Source organism: Canis lupus, chromosome 4, assembly GCF_011100685.1.
Source record: "Canis lupus familiaris isolate Mischka breed German Shepherd chromosome 4, alternate assembly UU_Cfam_GSD_1.0, whole genome shotgun sequence".
NCBI classification, from domain to species: domain Eukaryota; kingdom Metazoa; phylum Chordata; class Mammalia; order Carnivora; family Canidae; genus Canis; species Canis lupus.
In genome coordinates, this window is record NC_049225.1 from 65,392,444 (window position 1) to 65,416,305 (window position 23,862).

Sequence of the window (23,862 nt, forward strand, 5' to 3'; positions counted from 1 at the left end):
ACCAAGTAGGGAGAAATTTTGAAAGAAATAAGAAAAAAATAGAACTCAAAAAGAAACACAAAAACTATCCTCCAAATGTCCCTGATAAAAAAATTGTATTTTCCTATACTGACTAGAGGGAAAGGCATCACTTTTCAAGTAAGAATATTCTAAACCATTGTACACCAGCAGCCTTGTTCATGAAAAGCAAGGCAAAAGACATTTTTATTTCCAGAAAGTCATTTTAAGAAGAAAATCATAAATGATAATAAACCATTTTAGCTAACACAAGCTATACACACACACACACACACACACACACACAGTAGAAGGAATCTAATATTTTGAAATAAATTAAATTTTCAAATATTTAGTGATATAAAAACATCCCAATAACCTTAAATTAGAAATTTAAAACGGGAAAGAAACTACCAAAATTGTAAAAAAAAAAAAAAAAAAAAAATGGTAGTTGATCCACCTTAGGAAAGAAATAGAAGAAAAAAGAGAAAATTGCTTAAGTAAAGATGAAATTATAAGATTCCTGAGAAACAAAAGTAGGAAAACATCAAACAGAATAAAAGTTGAGAAAATGGAGTAAAATTGGTCAGAGAGGCACCAGTTGAAAAAGACAAGCAAAGAAGATTCATATAAATATAACTGAAGTTACTGAAGAAGAAACAATGCTGGAATGACATTAATATTTATATTTATTAGACAGAACACTTTCCAGAAACAAAATATAGATCTATAGAGCTTCCTAGTTATCTTTGAAAGATGATCCAGAATAATCAGGCCATAGGCATAATTTAGCAAAACTATTCAACTTAAAATACAAAGAAAAAATTAATCAGGCCCTCTAGGCCTACACAAACACATTTCATGAAAATCAGGCTGTCATTAGCCTTCTCAAAAGCAATTATAAAGCAAGAAAGCAATGAGCAACCGTTTCAGGATATTCAAGGAAGGAGTGGATGAAGAAGGCTTTTTTACCTCGGCAAACTGTCCTTTGAGTGATCAGGCTATAGTCAAAAAATTGAAAACATGATATTAGGGATCAATTTTTTTTGAGCAATCTGAGAGGACAAGCTTTGTTAAACCAAGAGGTGACTAAGGGAAGTTTGGCAAAAAAAATAAAATAAAATAAAAGGATGGTGACAACTTTATGTGTTTAATTAATGATCTAAGACTAAAATAACATGGGGAGGAGGGCTACAGAAAAACATACAAATATATCTTTTGATGGTAGAAATAATATACCTACAAATGCAGGAAGAGAGTGGGAAAAAGGAAAGTAGAAACCTCATTCGCTGTTGTGTAAACAATAGGTATAGTCAAAAGATTCTACTACAAATTTACTAACTAGATAATAAAAGATCAAACAAGAAAACCAGAACAAAGGGGCACTTGAAATATAAAGATAGCCATTAGGACAAAAAATACGAAATTACTTTTTTTTTAAAATAAACAAACAGAGAGCACATTACACAGAGAAAGCAAACACAACAGGCCTAGTAATTGTGCTTGCTTGGATAGAGTGGAGACCAAACAGTATCAGTCTTTTCAATAAATGTGCATGGGTTTAAGATTCTCAGTTTAACTCACAAAGCAAGACTCAACTGTATGATGTATATAAAAGCATATGCAAACAAAAGGATCCAGAAAGGTTAAAAACAGAGATGGACAAAGGTATGCCAGGCAAAGGAAAACAATAAGAAAGCACAGGTTGAAATTCTGATATCAGACAAGTAAGAGTTTAAGTCACAACTATTAAACATGACAAAGAAAAGCACATTTTATATCAAGACACAATTCAAAATGAAAATATAATATTCATTATCTATGCACTGAGCATCTATATAGTAGATACCTCAGGTAATATACGAAGACACTGAGGAAAAAACATTATAAAAATGAGAGAATTGGGCAGCCCAGGTGGCTCAGTGGTTCAGTGTTACCTTCGGCCCAGGGCCTGATCCTGGTGACCCGGGATCGAGTCCCACATCGGGCTCCCTGCATGCAGCCTGCTTCTCCCTCTGCCTGGGTCTCTGACTCTCTCTCTCTCTCTCTCTGTGTCTCTCATGAATAAATAAATAAAATCTTAAAAAAAAAAGAGAGACTTTTATACACTTCTTTAAGATTAAAAGGACAAATAATAAGTGGGTATATAGAAAATCTGAATAAGAAAATCAATTAGGAAGACCTTACAATTACTGATCTTTTACATCCTGACAAAAGAAAAGACATTGATAATTTTTTCTAACAATGCAATAAAACTAGAAATTAGTTACAAGATATAAACCAAAGGGTCTTTCTACCAGGAATAAAAACTTACTGTTAAACACCTCTTTATTCAAAATATAGCTTTTATTGTTATTTAGGTATGGCAAAGGCAACAGGTCAGAAGACAACTGCCATTGAAAAGGTAATCTCTTACGCTCACAGATCCCAAAAGGAAGAGTCATACCTTACAATAGGGACCACATACAGAAGCGCACTAGTTAGCTTGTACTGCTTTCTTAGAAACACATGGTGGAGTCATTGTAGTTCCTACTTTCTAATTTAATCACTATTGATTAATACACAGGCTTTACTTTCTGCTATCTGCTGTTCTATTACTAATTCCAGCAATCAGACTGTGTTGTCAAGTGCATGAACCAGGATGACAGAAGCTATCTACTTACACAAGAAGAATCCAGTGAATATACTTTAGACACATGACTTAAATAAAAAAAAATAATAAAAAAAAATGGAAGAGTCATGTATTTTTGAAGAATATAAAATATAACATGAAAAACAACACTGTGTGGAAGGAAGCATAGGAGGCAATAGTGACCAAGAGTGTGATAGCCTGATAAAGAAGGTATTTGGGAGTATGGACCCTGGACTGGTTGGTTTGCATATGAAAGATATAATCTAAGTGAGTTGTTTGCTATATCTAGGAATTGACTAGCCTTGGGAGGGCAATCTCTCCAGGGTCAGCAGGACTCCAAAAATGTGAAAGCATCAAAAATACAAAATAAAAAGACATGATTTATATATTAGTGAAAAGGGAAATACAAACTAAAAAGTAAACAAATTTAAAAATAATGATAAAAAAAAACAACACTACAGCTGGTACAAAAGATAAGAAAAATAATATAGGGCAGCCAGGGTGGCTCAGTAGTTTAACGCCGCCTTCAGCCCTTGGCATGATCCTGGAGACCTGGGATCAAGTCCCACATCCGGCTCTCTGCATGGGGCCTGCTTCTCCCTCTGCCTGTGTCTCTGCCTCTCTCTCTCTCTGTGCCTGTCATGATAAAGTAAATAAAATATTTAAAATATATATTTAAAATAAAAAGAAAAATAATATAAATGCTAATAGGTAGAAAGAAAAAAATAAAATTATTTCTATTTACAGATTATATTATTGTTTCTTTAGGTGTAAGCATAGGTTGTGGATATGAGACTTTTCTTGCTTCTTGAAGAAGACCTGTATTACTATATCCTGCCTTCTTATGACAACCTCTGCTTCATCCTAAAGGTTTTGGACTGTCATGTTTTCATTTCCATTTGCTTCCATGCATTTGTTTTTATTCCTTTTCTAATTTCCTTGTTAGTACATTCATTCTTTAGTAGGATGTTCTTTAATCTCTGTATATTTGTGGTCTTTCCCATTTTTTTTTTCTTGTGGTTGACTTCAAGTTTCATAGCATTGTGGTCTGAAAATATACATGGTTTGATCTCAGTCTCTTTATATTGGTTGGGGTTTGATTTGTGACCCAGTATTTGATCTATTCTGGAGAATGTCCCATATGTACTTGAAAAGAATGTATATTCTACTGTTTTAGGATAGAATGTTCTCAATATATCTGTTAAGTCCATCTAGTCCAGTTGCCATTCAAAGCCATTGTTTCCTTGTTCATTTTCTGTTTTGATTATCTATCCTTTGTTGTAAATGGGGTGTTCAAGTCTCCCACTACTATTGCATTATTATCAATAACTGTCTTTAAGTTTGGTACTAATTGATTTTTACATTTGGGTGTTCCTAATTTGGGGAAATAAATATTTTTAACAGTTAGATCTTCTTGTTGGATAGACCCCTTATTATAATATTATGTCCTTCTTCATCTCTTATTACAGTCTTTGTTTTAAGTATGGCCAATCCAGCTTTCTTTTGATGTCCATTATCATGATAAATGATTCTCTAATCTCTCAGTTTCATTCTAGAGGTGTTTTTGGATTTAAAATGAGTCTCTTGCAAGCAGTATATCAATAGATCTTATTTTTTACCCATTCTGATTCTCTGTGTATTTTGATTGGAACATTTTTTTCATTTACATTCAGAGTAATTATTGATAGATATGAAATTAGTGCCATTATATTACTTGTAAAGTTGTTGTTCCTGTAGATTGTTTCTTTCTAGTCTTTGTTGCTTTTGGATTCTCTTTCCTGCTTAAAGAGCTCTCTTTAATAGTGCTTGCAGAACTGGCTTAGTGTTCACAAACTCCTTTAGTTTTTGTTTGTCTTGGAAACTCTTAATCTCTCCTTCTATTCTGAATGACATCCTTGCTGGATATAATATTCTTGGTTGGATATTTTTCCCATTTAACATGCTGAATATATCATGCCACTGACTTATGGCCTGTTTAGTTTCTGTGGACAGATCTACTGCTTACCTTATATGTCTACCCTTGTAGGTTAAGGATCTTTTATTCCTATCTACTTTCAGAATTCTCTCTTAATCTTTGTATTTTGCAAGTTTCACTATGATATTTCTTTTTGTTGACTGATTTTTATTGATTTTGAGGGGAGTTCTCTGTGCCTCTTAGACTTGAATGCCTGTTTCCTTACCCAGTTTAGGAAAGTTCTCAGCTATAATTTGTTCAAATAAACTTTCTGACCCCTTTTCTCACTCTTCTTCTTCTGGGACTCACGTGATATGGATATTATTGTGCTTTATGGAGTTGCTGAGTTTCCTCAGTCTACATTTGTGATCTAGAGGTTTTCTTTCCCTCTCCTTTTTGGTTTATTATTTTCCATAATTTTATCTTTTATACCACCTCTTCATTCCTCTGCTTCTTCCATCCTCATTGTGATTACCATCAGTTTTGCACTTCAGTTATAGCATTTTTAATTCAGTCTGACTAGTTTTTAGGTCTTTTACCTCTGTAGTAAGGGTTTCTCTGGTATCTTCTTTTCTTATTTCAAGCCCAGCTCGTATTCTTATGACTATTGTTTTAACTTCTTGTTCAGATATTCAGATACATTGCTTATATTTATTTTGAGGAAATCCTGGTCTATGATTTCTTCTTGATCTTCCTTTCAGGGATAATTCTTCCATCTTGTAGTTTTGTTTAGGTTTCTGTCTTTTGTGTGTTATGAAATCTTGTTATAGTTCCTGCTACTGAGAGTCATATTATATTAAGAAGGGGTCATACACTGTACAGGGTCTGGTGCTTTCAGAAATGTTTCTGGTGGACAAAACTCTATAAACCTGATTCCAAAGAAAAATAAGAAAACTAAAAAAGAAGCCTGATCTAAAAAAGAGAAAAGGAAACAAAAGAAACAAAAAACGATAAGCCTGATACCAAAGGAAAAAAGAAGAAAGCAAGCAAGCAAGCTTGGTCTTTCCATCAGAAGTTAAGCTGACACTTTGGAGCAGTCTATGACCAGTAGACTTAGTGCATGTGGGGGGCTTGTGCTGGTCTTCTGTAGGAAAGGACCACTGTCCTTAGTCAAACCTTCCCTTTTACTTCTAGGGTACAGCAGGGCAGGGTTTGGTGTAAGCAACTCTAGCCTCTACTGGGGGTGCTATGTTGCTCCTGAAATCCAACCATGCTACTACATTCTCTCCTAATTATGCAAATTGTTCTCTAAATCCTCAGATCGATTTCCTAGGTGTTAAATTTTGTTTAATGTTAATCTAGGAACCCTTGGGTGGCTCAGTGGTTGAGTGGCTGCCTTTGGCTCTGGGCGTAACCCTGGAGTTCCAGGATCAGGTTCCACATCGGGTTCCCTCCAGGGAGCCTGTTTCTCCCTCTCCCTCTGCCTGTGTCTCTGCCTCTTTCTCTGTGTCTCTCATGAATAAATAAATAAATCTTAAAAAAAATAATGTTAATCTAGCTGTGTTTGAGTGATGAGGCAAACCCAGTGTCCCCCTACTTCTATGCCATCTTAACTTCTTCCCTTATATTATTATGTAAAATATTGCAAAAATCTACAAAAAGAAATTCCTAGGACTAACAAGTATTCTAAAGTTACAGGATATGACATTAACAGACAAAAATTAATTCACTAGCTAAGATTGAAATTTGACTAAGAAACAATATCACAGTTGCTCCAAAGAAAATAAAATTCTTATATATTATGAAAGGAACAATATATGTAAGGTTAAAATTATAGAATGCTGGTGAAAGAAATAAAAAAAAATCTAAATAAATGAATAGGCATACTGTGTTCATCAACTGGAGCCTTAATATAGTAAAAAAGTCAATTTTCAGGGTGCCCGGGTGGCTCAAACTGTTAAGTGCCTGACCTTTGATTTCAGCTCTGGCCATGATCTCAGGATCATGAGATTGAACCCTGGGTTGGGCTACATGGTCAGTGGGGAGTCTGCTTAAGATTCTTTTTCTCCTTCTCCCCCTCTTTCTCTGCTTGTGTTTTCTCTCTCAATAAATAAAATCTTTTAAAAATTCTCCCCAAATCAACTAATGGGTATAATGCAACTCTTATTTAAAAAAAAAAAAAAAATCCCAGCAAGGTTTTTCTGTAGACATATGCAAGCATATTCTAAAATTTATATGGAAAGTCACTGGGCCTAGAATAGCCAAAATAATTTTGAAAAATAAAAAGGAATAAAGTGGGAGGAATTATAACTTATATTAAGGCTTTCCAAATAGCTAAAGTAACCAAGACTATATGCTATTGTTGGAGGAACAGACATAGTTGTGAAAATTTTGACAAAGATGTGAAGGCAATTACATGGAGGAAGGATTGACCCTTCAACAAATGGTGCTGGAGAAAATGAGCATCCATAAACAAAAACTAAAATTTGATTCAAATCTCAAAACTTTATACAAAAATTAACCAAAGTATATGATGAACTTAAATGTAAAGCATAACACCATAAAATTTTAGAAAAAAACATAGGAGATAATATTCATGACCTAGGGCTACATGAAAAATTCTTGAGCTTGACACCAAGAGCATGATCCACAGAAGTAAAAATTGATAAAATGGACCTCATCAAAGTTATGAATATTTACTATATAAAACAGTTTGCTTTACAAAGACACTGTTCTATTCTGTGAAGAGTATAAAACAAGCTACAGGTTGGGAGAAAATACTTGCAAACTACATATTTGAAAAAGGACTTATATTTAGAATATATAAAATAAAATTCTCAAACTAAGCCCTAAAAATAAAAACAAAAAATCTTATTAGAAAATTACCAAAAAGACACGAACAGATGGATATACAGATGGCAAATAATCAGTGAAAAGATGTCCAACATCATTTGCCAGTAGGGAAATGCAAATTAAAACCATACTGAAAAAAAAAAACATACTGAGATAGCTGTATACACATATCAAAATAAAAGATAGTTATATACTAAATGCTGATGAGGATGTAGAGAAACTGTACATTCATAAATTGCTGGTGGGAATGTAAATGGCATAATCATTCTTGATAAGAGTATAGCAGGTTATTATAAAGATAAATTTGTAATGACTATACAACCCGGCAATTGAACTCTTGGCTATGTATCCAAGAGAAATGAAAACTTATACTCATGCAAAGTCCTGCACATGAATGTTCATAGGATACTTTATTCAAAATAGCTAAAACCTGGAACAAATCCAGACGTCCTTCAAAAGGCTTGTGGTTAAACACTGTGTTGTTTATCCATTCCATGGATATTAATCTGCAATAAAAAGGAATGAGCTATTGATACATACAACAACTAGAGTGGATCTTGAGGTATCAGGTTGAGCAAATAAGGCCAATCTCAAAAGCTACATATTGTGTGATTCCATTTATATGACATTTTGAAATGATAAAATTACAGAGATGGGGAACAGATTTATTTGTTGCCAGGAGTTAGGGATGGGGAAGAGAGCTAGTTTGTTGTGCAATAGAAGGGCAGCATGAGGAATCTTTGTAATAGAACTGTTCTATATCTGGATGTTGGTGGCGTTCACACAAATCTATATATGTGATAAAATTAATAAGTAAATACACACATTCAAATAAATACATGAAAACTGGAGAAATCTGAATAAGGCTGTCAGACATGGAAATTATTACTATTGTTAGAAGCAAAATGAAGGATATACTGGATATCCATGTTATTTCTTAAAACTGTATGTGAATCTGCAATTATCCCAAAATAAAATATTAAAAATATCACTACATCTTAGAATCTATGAAATGCATTTAAAGCATATTAGTGGAAAATGTATAACCTTAAGCACTTGTGTTAATGAAAATGAGAGAATGAAAATTAATGTAATTCCCAACTCAAAACCTAGGAAAATAAGACCAAATAAAGCAAAATAAAAACACACATACACAGACATCATAAATATAAAACTAGAAGTTAAATTAGGTAGGAAATTGGAAACATTATATGTAATTAATAACTCAAAAATCCTATTTTTAAAAAAATAATTAACAGACTTCATTAGAAAAATAAAACACCAATATTCATGTAATGCATGACAAGGGAAGAAATAAATATTTAAAGGGAATAAATTAAAAACATATGAAACTGCTGACATTTTCAACAAATAAATATGAAAACCTTGATTAAATGTGTATTGTCTCTAGGAGATACAGCAAGTTCTGTAAAAGAAATAAAGAAGATTATCTAGGAAATACTCTACAAAAAGTACTAATGTCAGATATTTCTACAGAAAAATTCTACCAAACCTTTTTATCACATATATAGATTTGTGTGATCCCCACCACCATCCAGATATAGAACAGCTCTATTACAAAGATTCCTTATGCTGCCCTTCTATTGCACAACAAACTAGCTCTCTTCCTCATCCCTAACTCCTGGCAACAAATAAATCTGTTTATATACTAAACATCTCTGTAATTTTATCATTTCAAAAACGGTGTATAAATGGAATCATACAATATGTAGCTTTTGAGACTGGCCTTTTTGATAAGCCTGATACCTTGAGATCCATTCTAGTTGTATGTATCAACAGCCCATTCCTTCTTATTACAGATTAGTATACACACACATTAAAGAATAATACAGCTGTATAAAAGAATGAGCAAGCTTTCTGTGAACTGATGTGGAGGGATTTTCAAAATAGAGTTTTAAGCTAAAGAAGAGAAAAAGATTAATGATAGTATGCTACTTTTGTGTAAGAAAAAGGAGAAATAAGAAAATAGACATATATGTTTTTAACATTATAAAAAAGAAACACAGAAGAAATGTCAAAAACTAGTGAGATTGGTTGCTTACAGAGAATGAGTGGGATGAGGATGGGAAAACTGAGGACATAAATATGGGAGAAAAGGGGTAGGAAAGGTGTAGAGAGGATACTGTCACCATCAGTGACTCCTTCATTGATCTCAACTCCCAGCATGATTCCACTCATGGTAAATTCCATGGTACAGTCAAGGTGGAGAATGGGAAAGTTGCCATCAATGGAAAGCCTGTTATTATCTTCTAGGAGTGAGATCCCACTAATATCAATTGGGGTGATGCTGGTGTATGTTGTGGAGTCCACTGGGGTCTTCACCACCATAGAGATTATTAGGGCTTACTTGAAAGGTGGGACCAAGAGAGTCATCATCTCTATACCTTATGCTGATGCCCCCACATTTGTGATGAGTTTAAAACATGAGAAGTAGACAAATCCCTCAAGATTGTCAGCCATACCTCCTGCACCACTAACTCATTGGCCCCTCTGGCCAAGGCCATACTTGACAACTTCAGCATTATGGAGGAAACCCATGACCACAGTCCATGTCATCACTGCCACCCAGAAGACTGTGGACAGTCCCTTGGGAAGCTGTGGCATGATTGTCAATGGGCTGCCCAGAACATCATCCCTGCTTCTACTGGCACTGCCAAGGCTGTAGGCAAGGTCATCCTTGAGTTCAATAGGAAGCTCACTGGCATGGCCTTCTGTATCCCCACCAGGTGTCAGTTGTGGATCTGACCTGCCACCTGAAGAAAGCTTCCAAATACAATGACATCAAGAAGGTGGTGAAGCAGGCATTGGAGGGTCCCTTCAAGGGCATTAGGGCCATGCTAAGGATCAGGTTGTGTCTTGCAATTTTAACAGTGACACCAACTCTTCCATCTTTGATGCTGGGGCTGATACTGCTCTCAATGACCACTGTGTCAAGCTCATTTCCTGGTATGGAATTTGGCTGTAGCAACTGGGTGATGGATCTTATGATCCATATGGCCTCTGAGAAGTAAGGGCCCTTTGGACCACTAGCCCAGCAAGAGCAAGAGGAAGAGAGGCCCTCAGCTGCTGGGGAGTCTTTGGGCCCAACTAATCCCTCAACATAATGGGAATCTGCTGATATCCACAATTTCCATCCCAGACCCCCTGAAGAAGAGGAGGAACTTGGGGAACCCCACTTTGTCATGTACCATCAATTAAGTATCCTGGGCAACTTTCCCCCCCAAAAGAAAAGGATAGCTAAACCAATATTGAAATCTAGTTACTAGTTTTCCTCTCACAAACTCCTAATGGGATTGGTTGGCAATTTTGAAACCTTTTTTTTGGTGTATTCTAGCATTGAGCAAATAAGTAAATATACAGATTCAGATACCTGGGTTGAAGACAGGATCATGGTGAATACTGTGTTATGTCCCTATGTCCCATTTTAGGACTAAAGGACTTTTTCTCTGAGCTGCTACCAATGCTGCAGGCTGACAGTCCTCAGCTGTCAGTAATCCATGGGAATTACCCTTAGCTCAATAGAGTTGTCTAGCCTTTTACAGAATGTATGATCCAGAAATACAAATTCCACATCCTATATATAACTATGTGATTCTTGGTTTAAATAATACATATGAACAGGGCGCCTGGCTGGCTCAGTTGGAAGAGTGTGTGCTTCTTGTTCTCAGGGTAGTGAGTTCGAGCCCCACAGTAGGTGTAGAGATTACATAAATAAACAAATAAACTTAAAAAAAGAAATATTAATAATAACAATAATAATATAAATTAAAATAATGCTAACCAGGGGTTTGAAATTTATGACACAGAAGGCCAAATTCAGACCACCATTGAATTCAGAGGCTGCTTCCCTCTGTATCTACAGAGCTGAGCAATTGCAACAGATACCATATGGCTCACAAAACCTAAGATATTTACTACCAGGCTCTTGTCTGGGAAGAGGACCTTTTTCTTCCCTTTAAGGTCCTTCTGGCTGGACTTAGAATCAAATTGACATGAGACAGATTAACAGGAGAAAATAAAATTTATTAGCGTACATATGATGAGTCTAGTTAGGTTCTAACAGCAGGCCTGTAGGCCAGCAAAAAAGGAAGTCATGGCCAGCTATGGGAAAAGCCAGAGGCCTGTCCTGGCAGTGCTCCAAAACAAAGCTGGATCAAATCAGACAGGCCCAAGATGGCAGGTGCCATGACAGAAAACCTTTGACCAAATAAGGAAGAAAAAGTGTTAAACTCAGTTTCCAAGAAATCCCTGCCACAAATAATGAGTATTCCACCCCCTTGTTAACAACTGTCAATGAAAGAAAAACCCAGACTATGGTGTATGGAGCTCTTTCTCGAGCTCATCTGCTCTCTTATTTCCAGAGAGTACTTTTGCTTTAAAAAACTGCTTGTATTCTGTGTATCTACTGTATTGTGTCTGTCCTTGAAATTTTTCTTCTGATGGGATGAAAAGCCTTCAGGGACATCTTTGGGATGGGCTGGGTTGAGGCCTCAGGGCCTTGGACCCAATGTCTCCCCAGTTCACCTGGCAACAAGATTGCAGGAAACTCTATAAGCAAGGGATCAAGTCAACATCTCCAATGGGCTCTATTGGCTTCTTAAAGTCAACCTTAGTTCCTTAAATCTGTCTAGACATATCTGAGTCTATGCATGTCTCAAATATGAAATTCCAGTCAAAGCCTTGATAATATAACCAATGTTTCCATTGGTGTCCTCTTACAAGGAGAATAGATTCTTACTGAACTTATGCAAATAAATATATGGCCATAAAATATTAAGAATACTCACTGAAGTTTTGAATTCTGGAGGGTTCAGTAGGAAGAAAAGACAAATTTCTCAATTCTACTTATAATAGTATAATTTAACAAATTGCTATGGGTCAATTTGCATAAGAGATTTCTTTAGATCTGGAAAAATAAAACATTTAAAAAAGTTGGCAGGGCACTGGGATAGCTCAGTTGGTTAAGCGCCTAACTCTTGATTTTGGCTCAGGTCATGATCTCAGGGTCATGAGATCCAGCCCTGCATTGGGCTCCATGCTGAGCATGGAGCCTACCTAAGATTCTCTCTCTCCCTCTCCTTATGCCTCTCCCCCTGCTCACACACTCTCTCTCTCTCTCTCTAAAAAAAAAAAATAGAAATAATAAAGTTAAAAGTCGGCCGTATTTTATTTTATTTTTATTTTTTAAAGATTTTATTTATTTATTCATGAGAGACACACACAGAGAAAGAGAGAGAGAGAGAGGCAGAGACACAGGCAGAGGGAGAAGCAGGCTCCACGCAGGGAGCCCGATGTGGGACTCGATCCCATGGCTCCAGGATCACACCCTGGGCTGAAGGCGGCGCTAAACCACTGAGCCACCCGGGCTGCCCAAAAGTCGGCCATATTTTAAACAAAGAGTCATAAAAATTATGATTAACTTCTTCAGTTATTTCAGTCCATGTCATTAATTTTTGTTTTGTTAGAATCTAGTTTTTCCACTAGTTTTGAAAATTCTTACCTAATTCAGTTTTATAATCTTAAAGTTATCAGAAATCTGTACTCAAGAATTCTTTTTATGGGTCTCACTGAGGAGGAAACATATTTTTGGGATTCCTGGGTGCCTCAGCGGTTGAGCGACTGACTGGCTCAGGGCGTGATCCTGGAGTTCCAAGATCGAGTCCCACATCAGGCTCCTTGCATGGAGCCTGCTTCTCCCTCTGCCTATGCCTCTGCCTGTCTCTCTGTGTGCCTCTCATGAATAAATAAATATAATATAAAAAACAAAACACAACATATATGCAACAGCATCCATGTAAAACAGTAACTTAAAAAATGGCCATGGTTAAAGATCTGATTAAAGTTCATCATGATGTAATGGACATTTGGTTATTTCTGACACACAACACTTCAAGGTAATAACATACCTTGATGTCAGATTTCTAGGGATTTTATACAATTTTTAGAACACTTATTTTAATTATGATCTACACAAATATAATCTAATAAAGTTTAGTACTCTTATTTGACAAAGCTTTCCATTTAACATACAAAAAAAGTCTGATTAGTTTAATTTCTCACAAAATCTTTGAAGTGTTTCAGAGAGCTGGAACATCTCAGATTGTGGTCAAAGGATTTTGTTTTAGAATTTGGCTTTGGGAAATATGTCAGAAAATATCAATGGTTTGAATATTTGATTAAATAGGATCATATCATTATGAAACAATATTTAATTATCCATTTAACCAAAATGCAATAAAAATGTCAAAGATGAATATGTAAGGTTACATAGCTGTGAACAAAATTTAGTTTTTTAAAAATATGATTTTTTAAGTAAATCAAAGATCTGATAAACATAAGAAATTATTTTGCCAAACCACAGAATCCTTGTTTTCTAGGCAGATAACTTTAAAGATAAAAACATTTACAATGTCATATTAAAAGCAGATCAGTGGTTTAGGAAAACTTTGTTTTTTTAAAAGGAGAAAACAAAAATTTTAACTTCACATCAGTGTATTTTTGATATTAAAACTTACTTGCTTACTTAAATTTATTCCAATTTAGCCAGTATTGACCACACACAAAATTCCCTTCTACAGATTCTCTCTCCATAAACCTTCTATAACTACCTTTTTACATTCAGATTTTGTCTCAAGTTTTCCTTCTTTAAATAAACTTTCTCACTTTAAGACAGAATTACTTTCTTTTCTCTCATCAAAAATCTATTCCCATTTCTCATTTTTTTCCTTCAAAAACTCAGATCTTAACTTTTCTTGCATACAAAGTTGTTTCCCTTATTTCTAGTAGTCTTAGTAACATTTATTAGACTTCTCAACTCTTAGAAACTTAATTTCTAGTGAAAACTAAGTAATAAGCAATTGTGAACAGTTTGCTATGCCAGTATTTTTTAGATTAGCAAATCTACGAATACATTTTATGATTTCCGGAAATGTGTTTTTTTCAATGTACAATTTTTATTAAAGCACAAATCAAGTTTACTAGCAGATCCATACTATCTTTAGTTTCTTGCAGTAAGACAAAAGTAGGCAAATGTATAAGTAGTACTCAGTCATTATTTTATCTTATTTGGAAATGATCTCGATATTCAACAAACTGAACTTCTCATCTAACTTAGCAAAACTCCAAAATTTCAGTTTACCAAATATTTTGGAGGCTACCCAATAGCTTATCCATAAATATTTTAATCTTATTTACATCTATTAAATCTACTTATTCTTAACAGTTTAGATTACCCACAAAATTTCAAGAGGAATTAGACAAAGTTAACCATTATTCTAATTTTTCTTTTTGACTAATTTGTAACAGAAATGATATGAACCCATTCAACCTTAATTAAATGCAGGTAAAGTAAGTCTTACATTTAATGCATAACTAACTCTAAAGGCAATTTTATTTTAATTAAACCAAACCTTAAATTAGCGTTAGTATTGAATATTTTCCTAGATCATATACATGTGAAAAACATTTTGATTAGTTTCTATCTTTCAGGGTTTTGGAATGCCCAATTCTTACAATTCTTACAAGTGCTTGCCTTCAAATCAACAAAATAGAACTTTTTTGCAAATGGATTTTAGCACTATCATCGAGAGGAAAAATATCTCACATTTATAGCATATAATGACACATACACAGACATCGATGCATAGAAACATACAAAGACAAGATGCAAACAGTCTTCTAGCTTTTGTTCTATTTGTGGAAAGGACATTAAAGGCCCAATTTCCAAATACATCCCTCTTCTTTTTTCTCATTTTGCGAAAAATTATCCCCTTAAAGTTCTCCTTAATTCTTATGTCCTTGAGAAGATGGGGTAGAAAATTTATATCACAAAGGCAGAGAAAGTATTCACATTTTTCCAAAGTGGAGATTTGGTGCATATCTGTTTGTTATGAGAGATGCAAGAGTTTAGGCACAAAAGTCATTTTAGCAGTTTCTATTAAAATAAAACAAAACATCTTTTCCCCCTTTATTTCTTTGGTTTTGGGCAATTATGGGCTGTGTTTACATTTTAAAAACAAAAGATTTATTAATTTCAAGGGACAGAAAGAATGAATTTTTTGTTTGTTTCCAGAGTTTCGGGGTAATTGTGGTTTAAAATTTACCTTTTTTCCCCTTTAAATACATGACACTTGTTTTAATACTTGATCTTTCACAATACTTGATCTTTCACAATACTCACAAACATTTTGAGAGGAATAGATGAGGTCTGGGGTTTGGTCAAGATAGGTGAGCTCTGACTTGTTTCTAGAGTTGCATTTCTGGTTTTGTAAAGATTTGTAAGACAAAGAGTTGTTTTTAATTCCCCAAAGAACTAGATTACAATCTGAATATCAAGTGACTGGCCTGCCTTTTCAACTATATTTGCTTTTTTAGATTGAGGAGATTTTTAACTAAAACTAAAATCAAAAGATTTTTATCTTAGTAAAATCTGTAGAAAGCATTTTAACAAAAATCTTCTTTCTGTGTGTGTAATACAAATTTGGCTTCTATTAGTCTTCTCAATATTGTTTTTTCAAGATCATTTGTAAGAGGGCCTAGGAGAAATTTCTGGTCCTGTTTCCTATGAAGGGGGTTTGTAAGCAGTCATTAATCTTTTTAATCTCTAAATTTGGTAGCATCTTTTCAATGGTGTATAAGGGCTTTATAAGTTAAAAATTTTGCTGCTATCCAGGAGATAGGAATTCATTAGCAGTGGGGGTCAGGATTGCATAGCAAGACCTGAAGCTAGCAGAGCTAGATTATCAATCTCTGGATAGTAGAAGCAAAGTAAGCCTTATTTGCATTCTTAGGTGCTTTTTTAAAATTTATTTCCTGGCTTTAGCACCTACATGAGCAACTTAAACACTCTGAACCTAGAGACTTAGTGCTTCCTGTGTATCTTACAGGGAAAGGTAACTTAAAATAGGTGGATGAGGCTAGGTTTTAAGGGAAATTTACATTAGATGTGGATATTTATTTCTAAATCTTAAGTCTAATTTCTTTGATATCATTTTGTAAAGGGAGTGTCTTAGGGCTAGCCATTATTGTCAATAAGATAATTGAGAGCTTTCTGTAAAGAATATTTTTCTTTCAAATATAGCCAATTTAAAGGGTCCTTCACCTGGCCATTGACAAGTAGAATCTAATAGAGACTCAAACAAATAAACTTTAATGGCTTAACCAAAGACGTAAGATGCATCCAGAGAGGGCACAGGTGATACAGGCCAAGATATAAAAGTTTACTCCCAAAACTAGTCTAAGAAAGGAAAAAGTTCTTCATTCTTCATTGCACAGACAGTAAGGATGGTGTGGTATAAATGGTGTCTCGAGTCTCCCATAAAATTGTGAGATGCCTGATATGGGAAACAAAGGCAGAAGTAAAATTATTAAATTTCTTTACTACTTACAGCCCATTGACAAGTCCTTAAAAACAGGCAGAGTGACATTCCTCTAGGAACTCAACTGCCTCCATCTATATTAGTACTTTGCTAAGGGCAAAAGGCTAAATCTTAGCCTGCTCCCCAGGATCCTCTAAGTGTACTTTAACATATAAAAATTCCTTTAGAAATTTCCTTTATCTCTAAATCCCCAAGATACATGTTGGCAATCATCCCCCAAGTATATAACCTATTGATATACATCTGAAGGGTCTCATGACTAAGGTTTTATTAGCATAATAAATGACCTTTTCCCAACAATAGGCCCCTTCAAGGTCCTGGGAACCTTGCTTCCAAAATTCCTTAGAGACTTAGGCTATCCCTAACACCCTCCCAACTTGAAAGTATAAAATAAGCCACTCCTCAAGACCCCTCAGGGGGAGCTCTTTCTGCCCCTGGGTCCTGTCCCCATGCTTTAATAAAATCGCCTTTTTGCACCAAAGACATCTCAAGAATTCTTAGCCTTTGGCTTCGAACCCTAATGTCTTTTCTTACATCAATGCCCTTAGTCACAGACCCACTAATCTGTGACACCAGGTAGGCAATACTGGGAATGGGACTTTCCAACACTAACAAGCAATGATGGTTGAGACAATAAAGGTTCCTATGGGCTAGAACCTCTCATGACAAACACCCCTGAGAGCTGGCATACTTAAACACACACACCCCCACACATACACACACACACAAAGAGAGAGAGAGAAAGTGAGTTAGAGTCAGATCCCCAGTCTGTTTGGTCACCAAGGTGAAACCCAGTAAGTACATTCTTCAAATGGTGAAGGCCAAAGACAATGTTCTCATTGGTCATAAAGCCATGCTCTTATAACATAGAACAAAACAACAGGGAAATATATGAACATCAATAGTGCTGGTTAAGCCTCGGGTCTGTTGGAGCCACACTAATACCTAAGCGGGTTATGCTGTGGGGTTGGAGACCATGTGTTGGTTTAGTGTACCTCATTGCATGCAAATTTTCTTGAAGTTGGTACTTAACTGAGTGTCAATCTGACCTGTTCTGTGACCAACTTATCCTATCAAAGGAATCTTTTTGAGGTGGCAAGCGTTGTAACAGCTTTTAAGTGCTCGACCTGTGCCTGTCAGTTTTGAGACTTTGACTTTTTAGATATCCCTTAGCAAAAGCCTTTACCTCATGTGCACATCAAACAACACAGAAAAAGAAAACAAAGACAAAGCTCTGGGAAAAAAAATGGATCAACATCCAAAGAGTATGCTACCGAATTTAACCAAAGAGTTGCTAGGCCCAAGGAACTAGTTCCACAAATAATTTCTTCTGCTAATCTAAATGTAGAAAGAGAGATAAAGAACTCTCCTCACTCTCGCTTCACAGGACTTGACAGAGATTCTGGGAGTCTGACTTGGTAAGAAATCTCACCTTCTGCTGGCTGCTTATCAGGTGTCCCAAGGATCTCTCAGCTGCAGCAGAGTCTGGGAAAGCAGTGTCCAGCAAGTTTTATCCTGCCAACTATGTCAGGACCTCTTACATTCTTACATTACATTCTTTAACAAAAAAGGTGACCCCTTCTCTACAAAACTATACATTTAGTTCTAAAATACACATCAAATGGTGCCTTGCTGGCTCAGTCAGAACATGTGACTCTTGATCTTGGAGTCATGAGTTTGAGCCCCATGTTGGGTGTAGAGATTACTAAAAACAAACAAACAAACTGTAAAAAGAATAAAACATGCATCAAGATAAAAGGACTAATAGGACTTAAGTCAACTGCATTTTATCATCTCATCTCTAACAATAAGAAGGAACCCATTCAGTTGATATTTTATTAATTGGTAAAGTCAGTTTTTTTAACATTTCCTGTATGGAATATTGGATATTGGGTATTATTTTTAAAAGTTCTTCTGTTAAACACTTTTGAAACATGTTACATACTATCTTCCTCTCCTGGGAAGTCCTTATAGTCATTGCTGTATTAAAGTCCTCAGTAGCCACACTTTCTATTTCCTTTTTGTGTGGAAGATAAAATATGTACGTATGACCTGTGACTTTTTTTTAAAAAGCACATAGAGTCCAAAAAAGAAAAACAATTACAGCCTCTAACTTCCACACAGATAATGCTAATGAAATAAAAAACAATTAAAAATAACAGTATAAACTGCATATTTACAAGGATAGAAATCTAAGAGTATAAAGAATTATAGGACTAGAAATAAAAACCTTTCTCCTCCATTTTCCTTCTTTCCACTTTTCAAAAATAACATTTTTTTTCCTGAATTTTTCCATTTTTTTTTTAGAAATTAGAAAAAGAAAATTCAGGTATGTCTACTTATATATTCTTTCTATTGTTGTTTTTGAGGAAAGAGATGACATGATACACGGTGTTTTGGATCTTGAATTTTACACTGAACATGTATTTTAAAGAGTATTAGCTATCAGCATTTACTTTTATTTTCTATGGTAGCTGTTTTTCTTGATAGGTATCCAGAAGCTTATTTAACCCGTCTCCTGTAGATGAAATTGTTGCTTTTATATTTGTTTTGTTGTTACCGTTTATTTATTTTTGCACTTAAGAAAATGCTGAAATGAAATCTTTGTACATATATTTTAACACAATTTCTATATCCATATAGTGAAATTCTGGCAGTGGGATTTCTAGGTAAAAATTTAAAATGTAATTAAATTGTGTTCTGTAGAAGTTGAACTGTTATATGTACTCAACAATGAATGGAGTATTCTTTCTCCATAGTCCTATTAGCAATAAAAATCCTTTTATTTGAAAAAACCCTTTTATTTAAAAAAAATCCTTCTAAATGTCTCATATTTAAAGGTAGATATTGAGGAAATATTGTACTCTGTTATAATTGCTCTTCATTTTATGAAATAAAGCACATTAGTAGTAATATGAATAACAAAAAGATGAATTAAAAATAAGCATATATTTATATTTTATTATTTGTAAAATATTATTTATCCTTTATGTGATATTTGTGAAGTCAAAATTTATAAAAATGTATCATTGAGTTTAATAAACTTTATCTGAGTAGCATAAAGAGAAATGTTAGCTGATCACTAAACAAAGCTATCATTATGTGATTATTAATCTTATCAGAAATAACTCCTAAGAATTCCCTTCCTAAAGTTAGATACCAGAGAAAGGATATTAGTGTTCCGTAGATGTTGTTATTTTCATAGTCGCTTGCATTTGCTTGCTAGATTCAAACGGCCAGGGATTAGAAACATATCCAAATGACCTCCATCTGTTTTCCTGTTTGTCCTTATTGTTAGGTAATAATCCTGCTGGGTATTTTAGATTTCTCTCAGGGATATCACGTTTGCATTAAGCACAGGCTAACTTAATGGGATGTTACAGCAATGGAAAGAATCAGGTGTAGAGTTAGGACTACAGTTGTTTTCAAAAAGAACCTCTCTCTGGTAGCTTTTCTGTAGCCTTAGGTCTGAGAGACAATTATTATTCTCTTCCAAAAATAAGGCTTTTTGGAATTTGAGGCCAACTGAATGCATTTATATGTGTATGATGCTTCATTTAGTGACACAGTAAGAATTTGCATCAAAAGGAGACTATAAAAGCTTGTTGTAGCCATTGAAAAGTTGGCTTTCTGTCTGATTTAGAAAGCTGACATATTATCCTAATTAAAGGAACCAGATACTCTTACTGATTCTTTGATTTTGTGATACAATCAATTTGACTGGCAATGGCTACCTTTATTTTTCTAAACTAACACCTGATATTTCATAGAGCCAGAATTAGGGATTCACTGAAAATTCTGTATTTTCCCACTGTCAAAAGAGTAATCGCAAAATATTTCTTTTATCAATCTCTTTGAAAAGAATGAGTGTTGGTTAGGCTGGTTTTCTCAGATGCAGGGAAAAGGCTATGTTCATTCCTGAACTTCTGGCCCTCCTCTTTCTCTCCCAGCTGGAACATTTTTCTTTTCTCCTGCTCTTTATTCTAAGGATATTCACATTTACAAACTCAGTTATGTTTTTCTCTTGGATGTGTTTCCTAAAAAGCCAGAATTCTTTGCCAGATTCTTCTCTGAATTTCTTTGTAAGTACCCTTTTCTTTTGAAAACATTTCAATTGATCCTGCAAGTGATATGAGATAGGTACAACATATACAAAGCTGCCTATTTTATAGATGGTAATAATGAGGCTCATAGGTTAAATACTTTAGGCAAAATTGGCAACTGATATAAAATAGAGCTGAAATTAAAACTGTATTTCCCAATTAAGTGCTCATTTGCCTCAATATGCTGCCTGTTTAGTTATAAGAGGATTTATTCTGCAATCGTTTATTGTGTACTGACTATGTGCCTGATAATCTACTTGGTATTGAAGGAAGTTATAAAAAATGTAAAAACATCTGATCTTCTCATGGACTTATAACCTAATTGGACATAAAGAGACATGTAAAATAGTTGAGGAATAATGTAAACTGAAAGAAAATTGAGGGGGGAAGACAAGGTGATTCAAAAAGGTCAAAGGCTAATTGTGAGGGAAGATCCAAAAGATGGGTAGGGTAATGAATAATTAGAGCAAATGGCAAGGAGAAGGGACCTGAAATGAGAGGTGCTTTTTGTAGACTATCTTATCAAGACTTAAGGGCAATGTCAGGCAATAAGGTAAAATTGATTGAGATAGAGATCTAGAACTGACTGTAGGGAATATTTGTCCATTTGCTCCCTGATACTCATTCCTCCTTTCTGCTGCCCACAGTACTGTTTCCAATACTCAGCTTTGAGGTTTGGGTGGAATAACTTCACCCAAATTGTGTAAGCTAAATTTGTACTACCCCAATGATTAGTATAGTGTTGGGCAAATTAGAGTCAGTGAGATGTGAAGAGATGTTTAGTGGGACTCTGGGGAATGGAAAATAACTCTTTCATAGGAAGTGAGGTCTGCAAACTGTCATAATCATTTTCCTACATAAAGGAAGAACCCAGATATTCCAGAGATAACTAGGTCAAGTCTACGGATCAAGAAAGCACCTCAAAAGACAGGAGGAAGAAAAGAAATTTGTTATAGTTGAGCTAGATTATTAAGCTTTGCTTGAAGATAGCATTGCTTCTTTTTGCCAAATAGTAGATCTACTTTTTGCTTAACTCACTCTGAGTGTTCTCTCTCTTTAATATGCATACTCACTCGCAAGTCTAAAAATCAAATGTTTAGAAGGTTTAATTGAAGTCATAAACAGGATCTGTTTATCTGTTTATCGAGGATCCCAAAACTGAGCTCCTACTTTTAGGAGGCAAGATGTATATATAAGAAGAGCCATTAAAGAAGGTAGGGTGGTAGAAGAAAAAAAAAAACATAGTTCAATATAAGAAAAGCAAAGAGGAGACAAAAATCTCAACAAAAGTTGGATATCAATGCTAAGTCTGCAGTTTTTGAGCTCTGCATCATTGGGATGAAAAACTTCTGGAGTCTACAGAGTTGAGATCTACTGTCATCCCAGTCAAAGGAGAGATGTGGTGGTCTGGCTATGATCCCAGTGCCCGCTGTCTTCTGAGACTTTCTCTGCATACTGTGGTTTGTGGACCAGCACAGGCAGCTCAGACATGTAGAAACTTGGTTCCTATTTTCTGCCTTCACATTCAGAGTTTGTATCTTAATGAGTTACCAAGGTGAATTAATGTGCAGCCTAAATATGTTGTTTCTTATCCTTATCAGAAAGTGATAGAATCCTCCCAATTATCTTTTGCTACTTGATTGTCTCTGCAATATTTTCTTCTTTCGATCTAAAGTAGCCTTCTCTTTCCAGTATTGATTTCCCCATTTTGAAAAGTATAAGCCTCTTTACCTCTTTATTGTAACTAAAACCCCTACTCCTTCCTCCAGATCATTTATTCTTATACACTGTGTTGCATTTATATGGAATGGTAAATTTTATTCATTCATTTATTCACAAATGCAGGCATGCATTAATTCATCCTTCAGATTTGATGAACAAAATAGAGTACAGCCCACTAACAGTGAGTATATCAACAGTAGCCACATATGCTATGCCTTGCTTTAATAACTACATTCTGATGTCACCATGCTCTTTCTCTTTCTTCATGTCACCTCTTCCATGTTCTCATCTGAAGAATATGGAAATGAAGGGGGGCAAAACAGCATCTGTAGAGGAAAGGAGAAAAGGAAATAGAGAAAATATAGTCAGGCTGCATATTTATGAAATTGGTGCTGTTGCATTCAATGAGATCAAATATCTGGAGGATAAGCTTACGCAATAACAGAATGATAACTAGGGTTTTTTTTCTTCCTCAGAGACATTCTCTCCTCATGTACACCTGGGTTCTTAAATGGCCACTTTAAGTTCTGTCCTTTTGATGATTTTCTTCCTCAGTCTGTGAGAAATTCAGGTGTCACCCATACATGATAAACTTGAAATGATTCACACATCCCTGGGGTATTAGGTTGAAAGACCCAGGGAGTGTCATAGAGCATAGACTCCCAGACAACTGTGAGCATACTGTGATTTCTAAGTATTTAGAAATTAATTTCTAAGTAATTTCTTTTTTTTTAAGAAATTTTATTTATTTATTTTATGAGACACACACACACACACACACACACACACACACACACACACACACAGAGGCAGAGACACAGGCAGAGGGAGAAGCAGGCTCCATGCAAGGAGCCCGACATGGAACTTGATCCGGGTCTCCAGGATCATGCCCTGGGATGAAGGTGGCGCTAAACCACTGAGCCACCCGGCTTGACCTCTAAGTAATTACTTGAGAAGAAAATAAGTCAATATAATGAGCTGTTTAGAAAACAACATTTATAAAAGTATTATCCTTTATTCTGATTTTAAGCTTTTCTCATATTTTGTTGTTACAATGTATTTTATGAAGTATTGGTTAGAAAAGATAGTTGCTTTAAACAAACTGTCCTTGGCTAAACGAAAAATTAGAAACCATAAGTATGATCAAATATATAGAAATTGGAAATTTGTTATGGTGTCTGCAGGATGTGGGGAGTCCCTTCCCTTGTTCCTTGTCTGGAGATCTGTTTTCTTCCTGTCAAGGCCCTGTGTAACCTAAGAACC

General features: G+C 35.0%; 1 pseudogene; it reads left to right on the top strand.

The window, feature by feature from the left end:
- The first annotated feature begins 1,655 nt into the window (after positions 1 to 1,655).
- The window catches only part of LOC119876223, a 36,539-nt pseudogene continuing 14,332 nt past the window's right edge, over positions 1,656 to 23,862 (top strand).